Source organism: Anguilla anguilla, chromosome 3 (assembly GCF_013347855.1).
Source record: "Anguilla anguilla isolate fAngAng1 chromosome 3, fAngAng1.pri, whole genome shotgun sequence".
NCBI classification, from domain to species: domain Eukaryota; kingdom Metazoa; phylum Chordata; class Actinopteri; order Anguilliformes; family Anguillidae; genus Anguilla; species Anguilla anguilla.
The window spans coordinates 20,517,817-20,534,916 of record NC_049203.1 but is presented as its reverse complement, the minus strand read 5'-3'; the positions used below and the strand labels follow the sequence as shown (position 1 = coordinate 20,534,916).

The 17,100-nt window shown below is 39.8% G+C and overlaps 1 long non-coding RNA gene across 1 annotated transcript; it reads left to right on the top strand.

Moving 5' to 3' along the window:
• The first annotated feature begins 233 nt into the window (after nt 1-233).
• Nucleotides 234-3,558, top strand: LOC118223537. Its single transcript, XR_004764458.1, has 3 exons — nt 234-300; nt 1,658-2,242; nt 2,346-3,558. It is a non-coding gene; the product is annotated as an uncharacterized LOC118223537 (long non-coding RNA).
• Nucleotides 3,559-17,100: the final 13,542 nt, after the last annotated feature.

Genomic DNA, 17,100 nt, shown 5'->3' with positions numbered 1-17,100 from the left:
GGAGGCCTTTTTAACCATTTCTTTCTGAGACATGCACAAATGTTGATGGCAACCTGGTTTCCCAGTGACATGATTCTATTTCTAGGTTTTATTTTTTCATCACATAACTGTTGAACATCTCGTGTGCGATGCCTACATGCAGGGCTAAGAGAAGGGCAACCCGATGGCCTCTGACCCATCTTCACCATCTCTGTCCACCTCTCTGTCCTGCTGCTTCACTGAAAAAATACAAGAAAGAAACATTGCTGACAGGAGCTCATGGAGATCAAATTCAATGCAGTTACATTTCTGAAAGAACAGGTACTCAAACCCTTCTGCTTTCCTACATAAAGATGCAATCTTGTTTCCTGGTTAAAAAGTCAAAGCCAAGTGGGAGATAGATTTTAAGGTGGAGGCTCTATCTCAGGTCCAAAATATTTTGAATCTATCACACTGAATGTGACTGTGGATCATAAACACTCACTCACTGTGGTGGGAATCTATAGACCTCCCTCAGATATGGCTTATTCCTTAAACAAGTTAGCGGGAGAGTTACTCTCTCCTTTTATCAGTTTGGAAGTATTGATCTTGGGCGATGTTACTTTGGATTGGAAAACAGATGTATCAAACTGCCTTAAGGAAATCTGTTGCAATCTTAACACAGCTGACCTCAGAGCCGACCCAACCTAATTTGAAGAATCCCTCCAAATCCACTCTATTTAATCCTATATATACCTTATTCTATCCAACAGGCCAGATAAAATTATAGCTAACGGTGTTTTTTTTATCTTGGTCATTGCCTGTATCAGAGATGTGAAGCTGAAAATCAGGGGTTTATTTAAATTTTAGATATTTTAACCAACAAGCCTTCCTGCATGATCTCAATTATAGTGAATTACCTTACACTCTCTGGGCTATATTTACTAAGCATGTTGCAAATTACCATCAGGGCTGCAAAATTATGCGTCGCTGCATGTCTCCAATTTAGCGGGGTATTTACTTAGACTGGTTATGTAAATGAGCGCAGCCACAGCGAGATCATTTTAATGCAGTGCCGGTATTTAAGACGCATCTTGTGCACTGCAAGAAAGCAAAGCAATGGAACACAAAAGAAAAGTTCTCCTCCGTGGAGCTGGAAATATTGGTTGATGAAACCACTAAAGACATTTCAGGAAGGCAGTTACGCAGTGTTCCAGCAAGAGGAAAGGATGTATGGGAGATAATCACATACAGTAAATCGAGGAGAGTCGCCATAAATATAACACTTGATAAATGTAACACAGTGAATAACTTAATTTACAGTGCGGCTACCGTATCCATTTCAGGTTTGTACATGTGCAATTCAGTCCTCCACCTCCCAAAGGAATGGAGCAATGGGATAACCTTTGGGGTGAAATATTTCCAAAAAACTGTTTTTGAGCTAAATAAAAATCTGTTCTGGTAGTAATTTTCGGGCATGAGGCTTTATTTTTATTGACAGTATATGAAATCATCCATCATTTAAAAAAGTAACCTGGACTTGAAATGGTTTTCGGGATGTATTCTAGCTGGAATTGGATGCTAGGTGACCAAAAAAAACATGATGCCCCTGTCTGTATAAATGTAACAGCTGTTACAATTATGCCGCCTCTGAGTTGCTATAACAAATAACATGCTTTTTTCTGTTATACGTTTACAGGATGCCATCTAAAGAGAAAATGAGATCATTGGTACCAGGGGCGTAGTGCACCAAAAAATTTTGAGGGGGTACAAACTCAAATAGTGGATGTTTTATGTCCATCCATAAATCTATCCATCATCTAACACACCTATTCCTGGTCAGGGTCACAGGGGGTTCCAGAGTGTATGCCAGCCCGCATTGGGCAAGAGGCAGAAATACATCCTGGAGTGGTCACCAATACTTTGCAGAGCACATACACCATTCACTCACTCACTCATACCTAGGGGCAATTTATACTCTCCAATTAAGAAGAAACCGGAGTTGGTTTATGTCCTCAATGCAATTTATTTCCCCCTCATTTGTTTCTCCTATTTTATTGCTGAGAGTGGTAGTATTACACTTCCAACAGTAAAAACACTTGACCTAAAACACTAAGTAGTTCAACAACATATTGTACTAAATGTGGTTCTGTAAATCTATCAGGACAGCAGTGATAGTATTTAGTTCACATTAATTAGCAAAGCTGAGATAGAGTAAGTGGATCTATACTCTGCATCTGAATCCCATACTTTCGAGGAGATGAAGAACTAAATGGGCCTACATGTAAGTATTGTGTGTCTTATCTTTTTAAGAGAGAGAGACCAAAAGTGGCTTCAGTATTGGGTCTTAGGTGCTGACCTTTTGTCTGTCTCCATTCCTCCAAAAGGCATCCCTCATTCTCCCTCAGTAGCAATGATGATAAGGTCAAGAAAAAATGGACAAAGAAGATAAAGCCAAGCACAGCATCAACACTCTATTTTCTCTAAAAATCCCTGCCCTGTCACATTAGCTAGCTACCGACCTAAACTAGATAACATTATTTGACGACTAATGATACAACGCTTTGAATAACTAGCTACAGCAACATCTGAAAAAACATAGCCACACAGTAAAATGTCCAGTGTTAATTCAACTCTAACAGTGTTAATTCGACTCTTAACAGATTGGTCTTACTCTAGAATATTGGACCAAATGTTATCTGTAGTGTCCTTCATTGCCTCAGCCACCTGGTCTTAGGCATTTATAATACGCATACACCAGATTGGTCTGTATGATAGGCTATTTGCTTAGTAAGAGCTTACCTGGGTGTTAAGAAACAAAGAAAAGCAGCTTTCCTCATTGATTTTGAATGGTACCACAACTCATTTCACAGTATGTTAAGTCACTTTTCATCTTTATTTCATGAATAAAGCCCCATGCTGAGGATGAGGCTGATCGCATGTTAATCAATGTTTCCTTGATTAACATTAGTATGTGCAGAAAAAACCGGCATATGCTCATATTATAGGGTGTTTTTATTTACTGTTAAAATTGTTACAATCATACCGACTATGTGTTGTATAAATGTAACATTGGACTGTGTGTACTTTAGTACCGACTCAATTAAGTTCCGAAAGTAATTGAAGCGGCTAATGACTACTGACATGTCAAAGCTGTTTGAAGTAAAATACTGCTCTTAAATGTATTACTGGTGACAATTATGATACACATACTGCATCTTACATAAAGAAAGCTGGTTGGCCCTCTTTCCACGAGGAGAGACCAGCATAGGTTTTTGTTTGTCCTTCTCTGTAAACGACCCTTTTATCTGTCATCACTCTTGGTTTGGAATATTGAAAATCACTACACATGCTCTCAATACTGCCTAATGCTGCATGTATCTCAAGTTAACTTGGAACTCTGAAAAACTGCTTTTAAATTATGTGCCTCTCATACCTGGAATGAACGGCAAAAATACTAAAATTGATTATTTTGTAACACTGGGAAATTTTGATTTTCGATTTTTTGGTTTTATTGTAACTCGGCGCCATTGCAAATGAGGGTCCCACCCTCAATGTGTCACAGAGAATGTTAAATAAAGATAAAGAAGATAAAGATAACAGGTGTACGTCATGGATTTGTACTGTATTAATCAGGACACCATGTGGGCAGGTCACAAGTCAAGTGTTAAGCTGGTACTGTGAAGAAGACTGTGGAAATCCATTTTGGCTGGAAAGGACCTCATCAATGTAAGGCTATTCTTTGGAAAAAGTCCAGTTTCTGAACAAGCACATCTGTTGTAATTTGAAATTTAATCTTTAGTTTTAGTGAGAAAAGCCTTTCTCCACGTTTTTTTTTTCTTCCTTAAACGCAGAACCACAATCTTACCTCTCCGTGTGTCTTCCTTTTCTTTAACGTAAAGCTGGGCCTAAGTGCCAGTAAATCACATTACCTCCTGATCTCTTAAATTACATTAATGGGATGGCTTGGCATGCCGTGCAAGCAGCCTTCCATTCAGGGCCTCGGAAACGTGCCCCCTGCTGCCGCCTCTGCGCGGAATCACAAGACTTCCCTCCTGTAACCCCAGGAGATTCAAAGATTTTGCTCTACCTAGTGTGAATAGAGGATTCTGTGTGCTTGCATGCATGTGTGTGTGTTTGTGTGTGTGTGTGTTGTTGTTGTTGTGTGTGTTTGCGTGTGTGTGTGTGTGTGTGCATTGTTGTTGTTGTTGTGTGTACTCCTGAGAATTTACATGGGATATGTTGGCTGAAATGGCTCATTACATCATTATACTTTTAACCTTAAAGAAATTATACAGTGCAAATAGAAAGGCTGGTTGTTAAACTGAGAGCTAATCTTAGCCAGCATGCTCTGTACGATTCCCCATTGGATTTTCCGTAGGAAAATGGACCATAACTAAGCGAGCATAACCATGGCTGTCATTTCATGCTTGGCTGTGCTTTACTTTAAAGTATGTCCCAGATGTCTTTTAAAACCTTAAAAAAATATTCAGTTTTAATAATTATTTATTTAATATGGTTTGTAAACCAAAAATATTCCATAAGCTACTGAAAATGGTTTAGTAACATCTCTACACCTTTACCCTCATTGAGAATGCCAGAATATATGAATATGCAAATTGGCTTGCTGCTGTAGTCCCAATATATATATAAGATGCAACATCCGGATTAAAAATATATTTCTTTGCAAAACCCATAGACTTCTGTATAAGGTGCTGGAAGCAGTAATCTGTACAATGAATGTATACATGGATGGATTCCCTCTATGCTGTCTAGTACATCCATGCGATTTAGTTAATTTAGTGATTTTTGTTATAGAATAGGCTCTTGCGGTAATAAGTGAGGCAAAGTTTCTACCTGAATTGCATCATAAAATTACACAGTCTGCCATATTAAATGCACCAAATGTCACTAACTAGTTAGCTAAAGTTTCAGTTTTGCCACATTGCTCTCCTGTAATTTTTATATCTTTTGATACTGGCCCAAAACTTTGCTCATACATGCACGTTTCCAACTCAGATTTCAGGGAAGTGCACGAAAGCTCTCCACAGTGGAAGAATGTGAAAAGGGCACTCTGGTGACAAAAAAAAAACACCTGCACAAAAAAATCAATCTGTATCATGAAAGTCATGAGTTAACCATTAAAAAAACACGTTTTTGAGTGGAAGGGGTTTTTAATATTGCATTAGTGCCAGGGGATGGAAATTCAAAGACACGCACTTCACTGCACCTTTGCCTTCTAATGTATAACTGCTCTTTAAAAATGTATGATTTTCAGAAAATGGGGGAAAGAAATATCGGTTTTGTTCAATGAAAAAAAGAGTACAAAAATGCTGTGGTTTATATAGTATATATGGGGAAAAGGAGGATAGAAGATTAGTTGTTCTTACAGTTCCATTTTGTTTGTAGTTGAAACTCGTTACATCCTTACTGTTATTCACATTCGATATGTGTGAGCGCTGAGGTTTCATTGCACCCTAAAACGCACTCCCACAGAGGAGAGCGCTGTGAGAAGCAGTAGCCCTACATCCGAGAACCTTGACCAAATAGAAAATCAACAACATTATTTTCACAGACATAAAACAGTTCATGAAATATACAGACCAGGACCACACAGTACAAAGTAGTTACAACAAGAATAACAACTAACAAATAATATGTACATAGATTGATCGATCGATCGGTCGATCTCTCTCTCTCTCTCTCTCTCCCTCTCTCTCTCTCTCTCTATGTGCTGTGTGCGTCTTGATCATCTATGGATTGATGTAACAATAGTTAGGCTGGAACTCTGCTGTAGTTTCTTTAGTTTGTGTCACTGTGATGGAGTACTGTTAACACCCTGGCCCTGCAAAACCTGGACTGTACTGAGGGTCCTGACTTGATATGCATCTAGTCATTGAACACACATTCGACGGTTCAGTTACTCACTCACCAGCTCTTTCATTATCAGATTTACAGAAATTATCATCAAAATTAGGCCCACAATGACAACAAGTTATTTCAGTGCCTGTCTCTTGCTTTATATAATTCACATATAGGCTGAGCAGTTTGTATTAATGTGAGAAAAGGAAAAAGTTTTGAAAATATACATAGTTGCTATAAATCATTTACATTTTTTTCTACAGTGAATCGAGAGACCTTACCCAAGGCTGAACATAGCTTCCGGGACCCTGCAAAGAAAAATCAAAGGATGCTGCCGCTCTTTCGTGTTCGCGTTGCGTTTATATAACAAAGGCCGCGTTGTTTCCGTGGCCTTCGTGTTGCCGTTTTCAGTTTTGTACACACAGAAACGGGCCGTCTTCTTCACAAACGCATCGCGCAGAGAAGCGGAGGACCCCAGCAGTGTCGAGGCCAAATGCATCTCTCAGCCCAGAGAGAGAACAACCTGCAGGCAGAATACTAGGGGCTTGTGGGAAATATTGGATGCGTACTGAAGGAGACGAGACGACGCTAATACGGAGTTTGAAGTACACAGTGGAGCTCGGAAAATAAGAGAAAAACTGCCGCCTCTGCAGTGAGCCTTTAATGACATTGGATCAGGCCGCTTCTTTGCTGTCTGGTTTTCTTCTCAAAGGAACGTGCTGCTGAAGGTGGCAGAATGACGTGCTCAGAAGCCACTTCTTTAGATAGACTACTTGGTGTGTCTGTTACCTGTAAATAACTTCCCAATCCAATTCTTCTATATGTTAATGTATGAACAGGAATAACTTTGTGTGCTTGTGTATGGATAATGATCTTATTCCGTTTGATTTGGCAGGGCGTAGCTACTGCTATCCCCGGGTGTAAGATAAGCTGATCCCTGCTTTGTACGGAACGCTGATAACTGTCATGCATTTTCCTCATTGACTGGAACACTGCCTTGGAAACATTCTACTTCATAACTGAAGTCATTTGTGTAATGTGTTACATGATTAATCAGGTTAAACCAGATTTTTAAAAGAGATATAATGTTCATATAATAAAATTAATCATTTTTTTACTGGAATGTCCAGTTTTCAAATTATTCATACATGCGTGGTCCCAGTAATTGATGGGATGCATTTACCTGTAGTTTCTAATGATTTTGCATGTCAGTGACTCGGAAGACGGAGGAGGAAACTTTTTTGATTGTAAACAGAAGGCTAAAAATCCTGCATAGTATGCCTTAAGTGCCAACATTGAGGGTACAATTGCAGTGCCTAGGACTCTAACCTTTGTCCTTCTGTGTTATTTAAACCAATTATGCCCCATATATCACACATAAATGTGCATGTCATCTGTATTGCTGTAGTGCCCTTTTACACATGTATAAAGAGAACAATACTCAGCTGAGAGCCAAATCCTCCACTCTGACATCATTTTATTTAAATCTGAATGTCCATCAGTGGAGAGCTTTATTCACAACAGAATTTATTAAAGTGTTATCTCTCCCCTGCCCATTCATTTTTTAAGGAAGATTAGATACCCTTTTCTAGAGGATTGCAGCTTAATGATTAATAGATTTTAATTTGTAGTGGAAGAGATCTGAAATCTGTACCACCATTTCCCCTCCACCCTACAAATGCCACCCAGAGGGATGTGGAAACTGCTTACGCCAGCTGTGACTTTTAATTACAGAGCTCAATAAACACCTTACAGTCATGTTTCCCACAGAAGAGTCGTAGAAACAAAGCCCAAAAAAACTGATGTCCAGAACTGTTTAGGCCTGAGTGAGACAGAGAGAGAGAGAGATAGAGTGACACAGAGAGAGGGGATTCTGAGTGCTAGTACGGTTATTGTGTTGACCCCTTATTTGTGTGTCCCAGGGAACAGAAGACTTTCAGTTACAGACCGGATCTGTCAAAGGTCCTGTACCCAAAGGCAGAGTTCCCACGAGGTGTGACTACACTGGCCCTGAAAAGGTAGGTCATGTGATCTCCTGCTCTCCCCTCAGGAGCTGCATGACAATACCACGCGACAATCAGTTGACCCCCTGATCACGTGGATGGGTTTGGCTCAGTCTGGGGCATCTGCAATGCTCGTTGTATTATAGTTTTAACCAGTGTGTATGGCTGTCTGTAACGCCAAATCATATGATTCAATTTCCTCCTCTGGGGATGTCCTCTCTTAGTTTGATGCTGTACCCACAAGAAGCCACAGAATTACCACAGTCTCAATTTTCTGTTCTGTTATGTTCTGTTAAAGCCATCTGATTTATCTACATGCATATAAATAAAAACATGAATACAAAAATACAAAATTAAACTCTAGAGCCCCTCCCTGCTAGTTCAACAAATACAGTTAAAGCAACTAATATTTCAACAGTGATGTCACGATTTAGCATTTCCATCGCCAGCTGCCCATCCCCAGCTTAAAACATCTCAAAAATGTGCCTCTGGTCAAAAGGTACTTTACAGAGATGTAAATGCATAACATGTCTGTAAAGTGCTTTGTGACTTTCATTGGTCCTTTGTGAAAGTGCCATATAAATAAAACTATATTGAAAGTGAATTGAATTATTCTCTATGTAGATTGTGTGGGAAAAGAGCAGATAAGAGCAGACAACCTTTGAATGACAGGCCTCTACTCTTCCAGATCATCCCATTTAAAAAAGTAGCCCTAGCCATTCAAAAGGTGACGAGGATCCACAGTCCTCCAAGCTGGTTTACATAGCTAGCATATTCCTTTTATTATTCAGCCACATGTTTATAGCACCAATTTAAGTTAAGTACCTGTCGCGGTTGTACAATGACACTGACCCTTCTAGGATTTAGACTGGCAGCCTCTTGGGTTAGCAGTAAGCCTGGCTATTTAACCACTGCACCACACCACCACCCAATGAATCGGGATGTACTTCATAAGAGTACACCACAAATCCCCAGGGGGACAGAAAAGATTTCACAAGTGGGAACAGCTGACATGCCTGAGCCTGTGGAACTCGCCGTTCTCCTCTCTGATGCCGATTGTTCGCTTTGTGGATCTCAGCGAACACACAAAGACCCAGCTTCCCTCTTTGCTGGCCGCTGACATGTAAAGCCTCCCACTTCAACTAAATCCCTCAGTCACCTCCAAGTTTCTTTTCTTCAAAAACCAATGAAAACACTTCTTTGAGTTTCAAGTATTTTGTCACTGCACAAAAACAACAATAAAAAGAAATGCATGTTGAGTGTAGTCACATCCCTGAAGTGCCTCTTTGTGGATGAGGGTGTGTATCATATTTGACTTTAAATTCACTTGTGATAAAAATAATCATGTGCATCTACACTACATATGATATCTTATTCTGTGTGATTATTAAGATCCCATTATTAGGAGAGTTAGCTGTCTAGAATATTTGCAGAATCATGATGAATATATTTAATCTCATGTTTAATATTGGACGTAACCGCAAATCACTATTTCAGTTGACAGTTAAACATTTTGGAGAAATAATAATGAAATAGTGTAATTAAATGTAGTAGTTTTGCAGTAACACAAGGCAGGTGCAGATATATTATTAGACAGTCTTTCATTTGATGTGTGTTCAAGTGTGCCCATCATGAACTAGCCAAGCATACTGTGTTAAGGAACTGAGTAAAATTGTAATGACCTTTATAAAAGAATGATAATTGGCACCTCATTGGAGTCCCAGAGGTAAACAATTGCATGGTATGTAACTGTGCTAGTTCATGACCTCTAAAAGCATTTGGTTTCATTGTTTTTATGTTATTAAAATTCTGTGGTAATTTTTTCAACTTAAACCTGTGTACGCAAAACAGGTCCTTGGGCTGATTTTCTGTTGAATGGTTCTGGCAACATGACACTCACAAAAGGCTGACACCGTGTGGAATATTTCCTTTAAAAGGTCACCTAACTCCCTGTGGTGTTGTCACGCGACACCGCATCATAGAGTCTGTTCGGGAATCACTGTGCTTTCTGTCACCTCAGGCTGACATTCGATCATTCCACATTGCAGTTTGACTTGATCTTCCACTAACAAATTGAAATGAGCCCTCCATTGTTTGTGTACACGTTTCATGAAGGTATCTGACCGCCAAACTTAAGTTATGCAAGTAATAAAAAGTAATGGCACTTGCTCATAAACTCATTGAAAGCAAGGGAAAAAGCCACAGTATGGCTTGATGGTATCCTCAGTTTCAGAAACACTGTGGCTTTAGAAGACGTGCTGTGCACAAGGAGATGGTTCACATATGACACATGCTTTTTGTTTTTGCTCTTTGTCCACCTAAGCTAATGTGCGGTGATCATTTGGCACAAAATGGCTGCTGTGCATCTTCCATTTGGGTGCTTGGGGTGACTTTACTTCCTCCATTGTGAAGCTCTTTGAAATTATGAGATGAAAGGTGCTATATAAATGCAGTCCATTATCATTATTGTTGCTAAGGCATCACCAGTCTCAAATGCTGCTGAGTGCACTAAACTCCTGAGTTAATAGTCAGTCTCACATCTTTGAATTCTTTGGTCTATTTCAAAACCAAACTGCAGAATGCTGGGCTGGAAGTCTCCTTCTGCTTCAGTCAACAGCGGTGACTGAACACATAAAAATAATGCATGCATCTGAACTGAATGGCAGTTGTGATTTCTCTCCGGTGAAACTGAGCACATTGCCCATATTAACATAAAAAGTAGGCAATTTGGAAAAGAATGAGATCTTGTTGAGTGGGGTGGGGGGTGTGGGGGGGGGGGGGGGGGGGGTTGGTAGGGGGGGAACAGGGGGGAGGTTTAAGGGTGCTAAGGATGCAGAGTGTTCCGTTGAGTGTGTGTGGGAGGTATCCAATTATATTTTCCTTTTTGCATGAATACAATTTTATATGTGAGCGCTAAAGTTTCCGCTTGAGGTTTGTATCAGGCAGTAAAGGGAGAATGTCATAACTTCTCATAAGGCATCCAGGTTAGCTGCTGATGAAGTGGACTCAAAGACACGGGCTAGACTAAAGAACCACATCCAGCTAACCTCTCATGAAACCCTGCCCATGCAGCTGCTGCCAGCATCGGGCCACTCTGATTTCACAGTGCTGGTGGAAGGGGGGGATTTAAAGATCCTTTCAGCTTTGCTGCATTCCACGAGCCTGAGGTCACATCCTCTTATGTAATGAGGCAATAATTAAGAGAGAGACAATTATATTATGACACAATCAGGGTTTATAAAGTAGCCTGCTCTGTGTTTAAAAAAAAAATTGTTTGTGCAGGTTGTTTAACTGCTTCTTTGGCCGTCGCTGGAATAAACCCACACAAACATGATCAAAAAGCAGTGGCAAAAAATATTTTGTGAGAAATGCTGGATGTGAAATCCTGTCCATTTGAAACAGGTATCTAATATTGATTATAGATAGATAAAAATAATAAATCAGAAATATGCATTCTCATTATCCTTGCAGGCATAATCACGAGGAGAATGAAGCACTCTCAACAATATTTGTTGTTCAGGGCTTTAGCTTTAATTGGTTATTTTTAATCTTTTTTTGCAAACAATTTTTTTATTTAACATTTCATCAAAATGAAGAACACAATCTAACATTTTAATGGTTATTTGAGTATAAAAACAGTTTATAAGCAGATTAGTAGATGGACATAACCCCATCCAACCCATGCCCCCCTTCCCCCCCAAACCATTTTCCCTTCATCCACAAGAATGAAAGCACAGTGAAATAATTCAGGCTATGTTTCATCTGGAATACACCACTGACCTCCCTCTCCTCTTTCTCCAGCTTTCTCTTCCTCTACAATTCGTGTCCTCTTCCTAATTTAATTTATTCCCTTCTTAGAGAGCGTCAGGCTCCTGCTGCTTACCAGTGAGTCAGGGAAAGGCCGTCAGCCTGCAGAACGCGCGGATATGCTGGTAATGGCCTCCTCTCCTGCAGTTAAAAACCCACCTGATTTCATTATCCCTTCTCTTTTTCGTGCATCTTAACTATTCGCTCACCTGATCTGCAGCCAACAGCCCGTACAACACGACAGGTGTTCCCAAACAACGGTCTGTCAAGAGAAATGAAGAAAAACATAAATGAATTTTCTGCTTTTAATAAAATTTTGTTTATCTCCATATTTAATGACTGATCTATTTTAAGCTTTTCAGAAAAAGTAACCCTTGCCTGGTGTATATTTCCTTGGTTTAATGAAAATTGGAATATCTTTCAAATATCATTGGACATCTTCAGGAAGAAAAAAAAATTAATACAGTGCATTTTGCACATTTCCTAACAAATGATTTGGGTTTGCCTCTGTATCAGTTTTCAGTGACAAAAGAATTCACTGCTTAACTTAAACTTTTTTCAGCTCGGAAAAAAAAAAAAAACACAGTATGAACCAGGTAAAGAGATTTCGTTTTGGACTCCTTTCCCCCATTGTTCTTCTCCGTTGCAACTGGACACCTGTGTCATCGCTTTGACAACCTCCATCAATTCAGGAAGGCGCCATCTGGCATGCCTGGCTCCTGAACGCTGGTGCTTAACTTTCCGTCTCCTTTTCCCAGCACAGTTAAAAGTGAAAAACACAGTCAGCAGTGGCGAGGTCTGAATTCGACCAGTATACGAGCAGAATGCACCGCTCCAGAGCCCCGAAGAAAGTACTTGAAATAAATATTTCAAAGTCCAATCTTTGGATGCTTTGCTGAGAGAAATGGATTAAAAAGTAAAAGGAAGACTAAATGTATGTATATACATACACATACGCACTCCCACACACACTGAACTTGCTTCTAAACTTTTATTGTGAGAATCACACTGTTTGATGTTTCAGGCTACTTGACCTTTCTCAGGAGCTGGTTCTTTGCATCACCTAAAATACGGTGTGTGCTGTCTCTCCCGTCTCTCCTGGAAATCTCCTGAGCAGCCGGTCATGCTGGCAAAGAAAAGGTTGATTTTACAAATGTAAAAAAGCATGCAAGAGTTACAAAACTCTTCAGTTCAAACAACAAAAGAGAGAGAATTATGCACTCTGCAATTGAAATATATTTAATAAAAAATAAATAAAAAATCATTTTGTTTTCAACAGGGTTCAAGTACTCAACAAATGTCTATTTTTTGCCAGGCTGTCGGGTTAAAAAAGCAAATGCTAAGCTGACCTTGGGATTTGCACCTGTTCATAGAGAAATTTTCTTTCATTTTAGTCTTTCATTTTAGAAAAAATTAGGTGTTGCAAGATCTCCAAAAGTGCACAAAAAACTCAACAGGTGATTTGTATGGGTCATTTGATTGTGGTGTGTTCGTGCTCAGGTGTTTTGTGCTGTTTTTGCTCTAAACTGCCATATACATTTATAAACGTGAAAAGGAATTGCACACCTTCCTTAGTAACACACAGTCTGTTCATGGTTAGTTGAGGGAAGGTGATGATCATGGTCCATGAAAATAAGGGCACAACCTATATTAAAACATTAAATTCTTCTGCATTAGATGTACTAAATACTCCTCTGTACACGTACATTTCATCCACAGTTAAGTTTTGGCACAATAAAAAGATTGGCTTGCAAATACAGCTCATTTGATAATTTGAGGAATAAATATGTATGTATGTATTTCAATATTTTTTTTGTTCAAGGTTTCTACACGTTGGGGCTGCTGGGTGACTCATCCTGTTAAGACTGGGGATTCGGCCACTAACCTGGTTTCATATTCAGATATTATTCATATTTATATAATGGCTGACTGTAACCCCAATCCATTGACATCACGTTACATTTAGACATTTGAAGATTCGCTCATCCAGAGGGACTTACAAAAGTGTATACTTTACTGGCATTTAGGGGACACCCTTATCCAGAGTGATTTACATTGCAAACACAACCACAACCACAGAGATCAGGAATTGAAGTACATTAGTTTGTTTGTGGGGGGAATCGTCCAAAGAGAGACTTCAAGAAGTTTTGACTTGAATTATAGCTTGTCATCAGAACATTCAATTAAGTTATACATAAGAGAGCAAAACAACTGCAATGAGTACTAAACTATGTTATACAAACAAGAGCAAAGAATCACAGGCTCTGAAAACAGAAAAGAAATGACACCTAACCAGGGGTCAGGTAAAAGTTAGGTATAAGTGTTAGGGAGGGGGGTTGAGAAGCCTAGGTGCAGCCTAAAGAGATGTATATTTGGTTTTATTTGATGAACAACATTTCTATTGTTTTGATTGCTATGGGAAGCTCATTCCACCAATGAGGGGCCAGAAAGGGATAGCGGACATCACATAATCAGGAAGTGCAGACCCAGAGACAGGGAGGAGCCAGCTGTCCTGAGGTTTGGGTTTACCAATGATGAGAAGAGATGATGTCATCAATATCTCAGCCAAATCTGATGCTTAATATTGATTAAACATTAGTTAAAAAAGGTTTTTGTCAAAACTCGTGATTTTCTCACAAAACATATCCTGACCTATCTCTGTTTCACTGCATCTGAATGTTTTAAGAACAATTCTTAAAAATGAGAGTAGTCAGGGCCATTTTTTTTTTTTGACTGTTGGCTCCAGGAAGGATTTAATGATGTGTGCACTGCTGTTGGTTACAACAGGATTTTGGAACTGGACAATTGCCTAACAGAGGAGATTGGAACAGTTCTGCTCTATTTGGCCAGTCTGAGGTGCCAGGTGACAGCTGAAAAAATGAGGGAGGGGCTAAATCCACCCTTCTTCACTCCTTTGGCAGAAACAGGGCACATGGGAAGGCCTCCTTGTGTAGTGAGATTTTCCTTCCTCATTAATCCCAATAGGAAACTATCAGATGCTAAATATCCTTTGCATACCATTTAGCCCTTGCATATGATGATGCTGGCTTGTTAGCACTTAGCATAGCCTACTGTATGCAGGGACATCTTGTTTCTAAACCAGGGAGAGAGGAGGTTTGGTGACGTAGGGAATAAATAAAAATAAATAACAGCCATACAAATTTGAAAAAACGTCAAGTTTACATTTTATCGTAAACTTTTCCATTTGTATTTTTAAAATGAAAAGGTCCTGGGCCTAAATCTTGGCCGGGGTCTTACTGTGTGGAGTTAGAATGCTCTCCCCGTGTCCGCATGGGTGTCCTCCAGGTACTCCGGTTTCCTCCCACAGTCCGACGACACGCAGGCAGGAACATTGGAGAGTCTAAATTACTCATAAGTATGAGTGTGTGAGTGAATGGTGTGTGCCCTGCAATAGACTGGCAACCTGCCCAGGGTGTACTCCTGCTTCTCACCTAATATACACTGGGATAGGGTCCAGCACACTCTGGTAATTAAGGTATGCCATCTTTGAGGATATTCCAACCTGTTAAATGCTCCTTCTAGGAGCTAGGAGGCTCCCGAATAATTCTTGAGCAAAGAAACTCAAGTGCATCCTTTTCGAAAGGTTTTTTTTGGAGTGCATGACACATAATGAAGAACCTGTGGATCCACCTCTCCGCGTCTACCGCATCTGTAATTGACGTGGCTTCAGACTGACACTTGAAAGGATGTTCCAATTGCCTTATACATGTTTCCTCGATTTCTCCGTCCCCACTTCCTTTCCTTGCTTCCTTTCCTCAATTTCTCATATTTTTGACCTGTTTGGCCTTCCTCTCTACAAGGAAAAGAGAAAAAATAAGCAGTTGGAATGCACCCCATTTAACAGGCTGGAATGTCCTTAAAGAAGGCAGACCTCGATCGATTTCCAGGTCAGTCAAGGACTGAGAAGACAAGGATGGATAAAATAAGTGATTGGAATGAGCCCATGGTCTAAGAGAGGTGTATTTGCTGGAATGGACTTTTTTAAGGCTAATTGATCTGCTCAAGCTGACGCATATTTGCAGCCTGGTACAGAGCAGCACGATCGCTGACCACCCAGCGTGAACTCGGACGAGCGAGTCTGCGGTAGGCCTGAGTCTGGATGAGCCACTTTTAAATCATCCTATTGCCTAATATTAGATGCGCAGCCTGGACGATCCTGCTGGCCGTGCCAGAGGACGGACTGAGGCAGCAGCTCCGGAACCTTTTTTCAAATACACCAGGACACCGTGGAGCTTATTCAAATTTACCACAGGCTTCGCCAGCGAAAGGCTTTCAATTAAACTTCTGTGAGTTTATTAAACTCAGATTGCTCAAAATGGAAATCTCCCACTGTTGCATATCGCTAAAGCACTGGTTCAGAAAAGCACTTTGGGTTGTTCTACTGGTACAGGACATTTTGTTGGATGTAGAGAGAGCTATTACAGTGAGCCTTATGAGGGCCATTGACTTGGTGAGTGCTTTGTAGCCTACATCCAGTTGAACATTTCATGCAGTTCCAATAAAATCTGGCCACATAGACCTACTTTCTCTTAAAGTGCAGTTTGAATATTTTCCTGGCCATACAGAATTGTTTGTAAAAAAAAAAAAAAATTCCAATTGGATATGCATACAGAGATGTATTAAGAAGCAACATTTATAAGTGAGTCCTGCAATAAAACCCTATAGCCAAATAGGTCCATTTACACTGAATTTTCAATAAGATATGTTGCTTCCATCAGCATCCAGAAATGCTTGTATTCTGCTGGGCATAGGCTTTATAAGGACATAGAATCATGTTCCTCCCTTCCATAAGAGCTGTACAGAGTTCACTCTCATCTCCCAGGTTCAGGGTCTCTTCCACATTCATGCTGATCCACAACGTCCCTGTCTGACCTTCTTTGCTCAGTGTGCATTTATACATGTCAAATGGTCACCTGTTGTGTACCAAAAAGTACCTGGCTACTTCTGACACTGACATTCCTGCTGTCATCATACCTGAGGCCTGTTCCCTCTGTTCCCCCATTTTAGTCTACTCTTCCTGTTAATACCCTGACTAAGAAAAAATATGACCGCTCAATGCGGGTCATTACATATCAAAACTATTAAAGGGATAGTTCACTTCCTGAGATTAATATATATATATATATATATATATTAATTTCAGTGTGTGTTTTCAATTTGCCACACAGTTCATTTGTGCAATGAAGATATTTTTTTTATATTTACAGAAGTTTCTCACAACCTGCTAGCTTTACAATGGCTGATATAGGGGCATTCGGCAGTTTGTGGTCTGAAGCAAAAAAATGACTTCAAATAACTCCAATGCGGCTTGTACAAAGCAGTTGGCAGAGGTTGTTCATATGAACACATCCATCTTTTGGCATTAGTTCTGAACTATAAACATAAATATCAGTTTTTATATTGTGTGAGTACTTCTTTCGTTAACTGCTGTGATCTTGGATTGCATGCT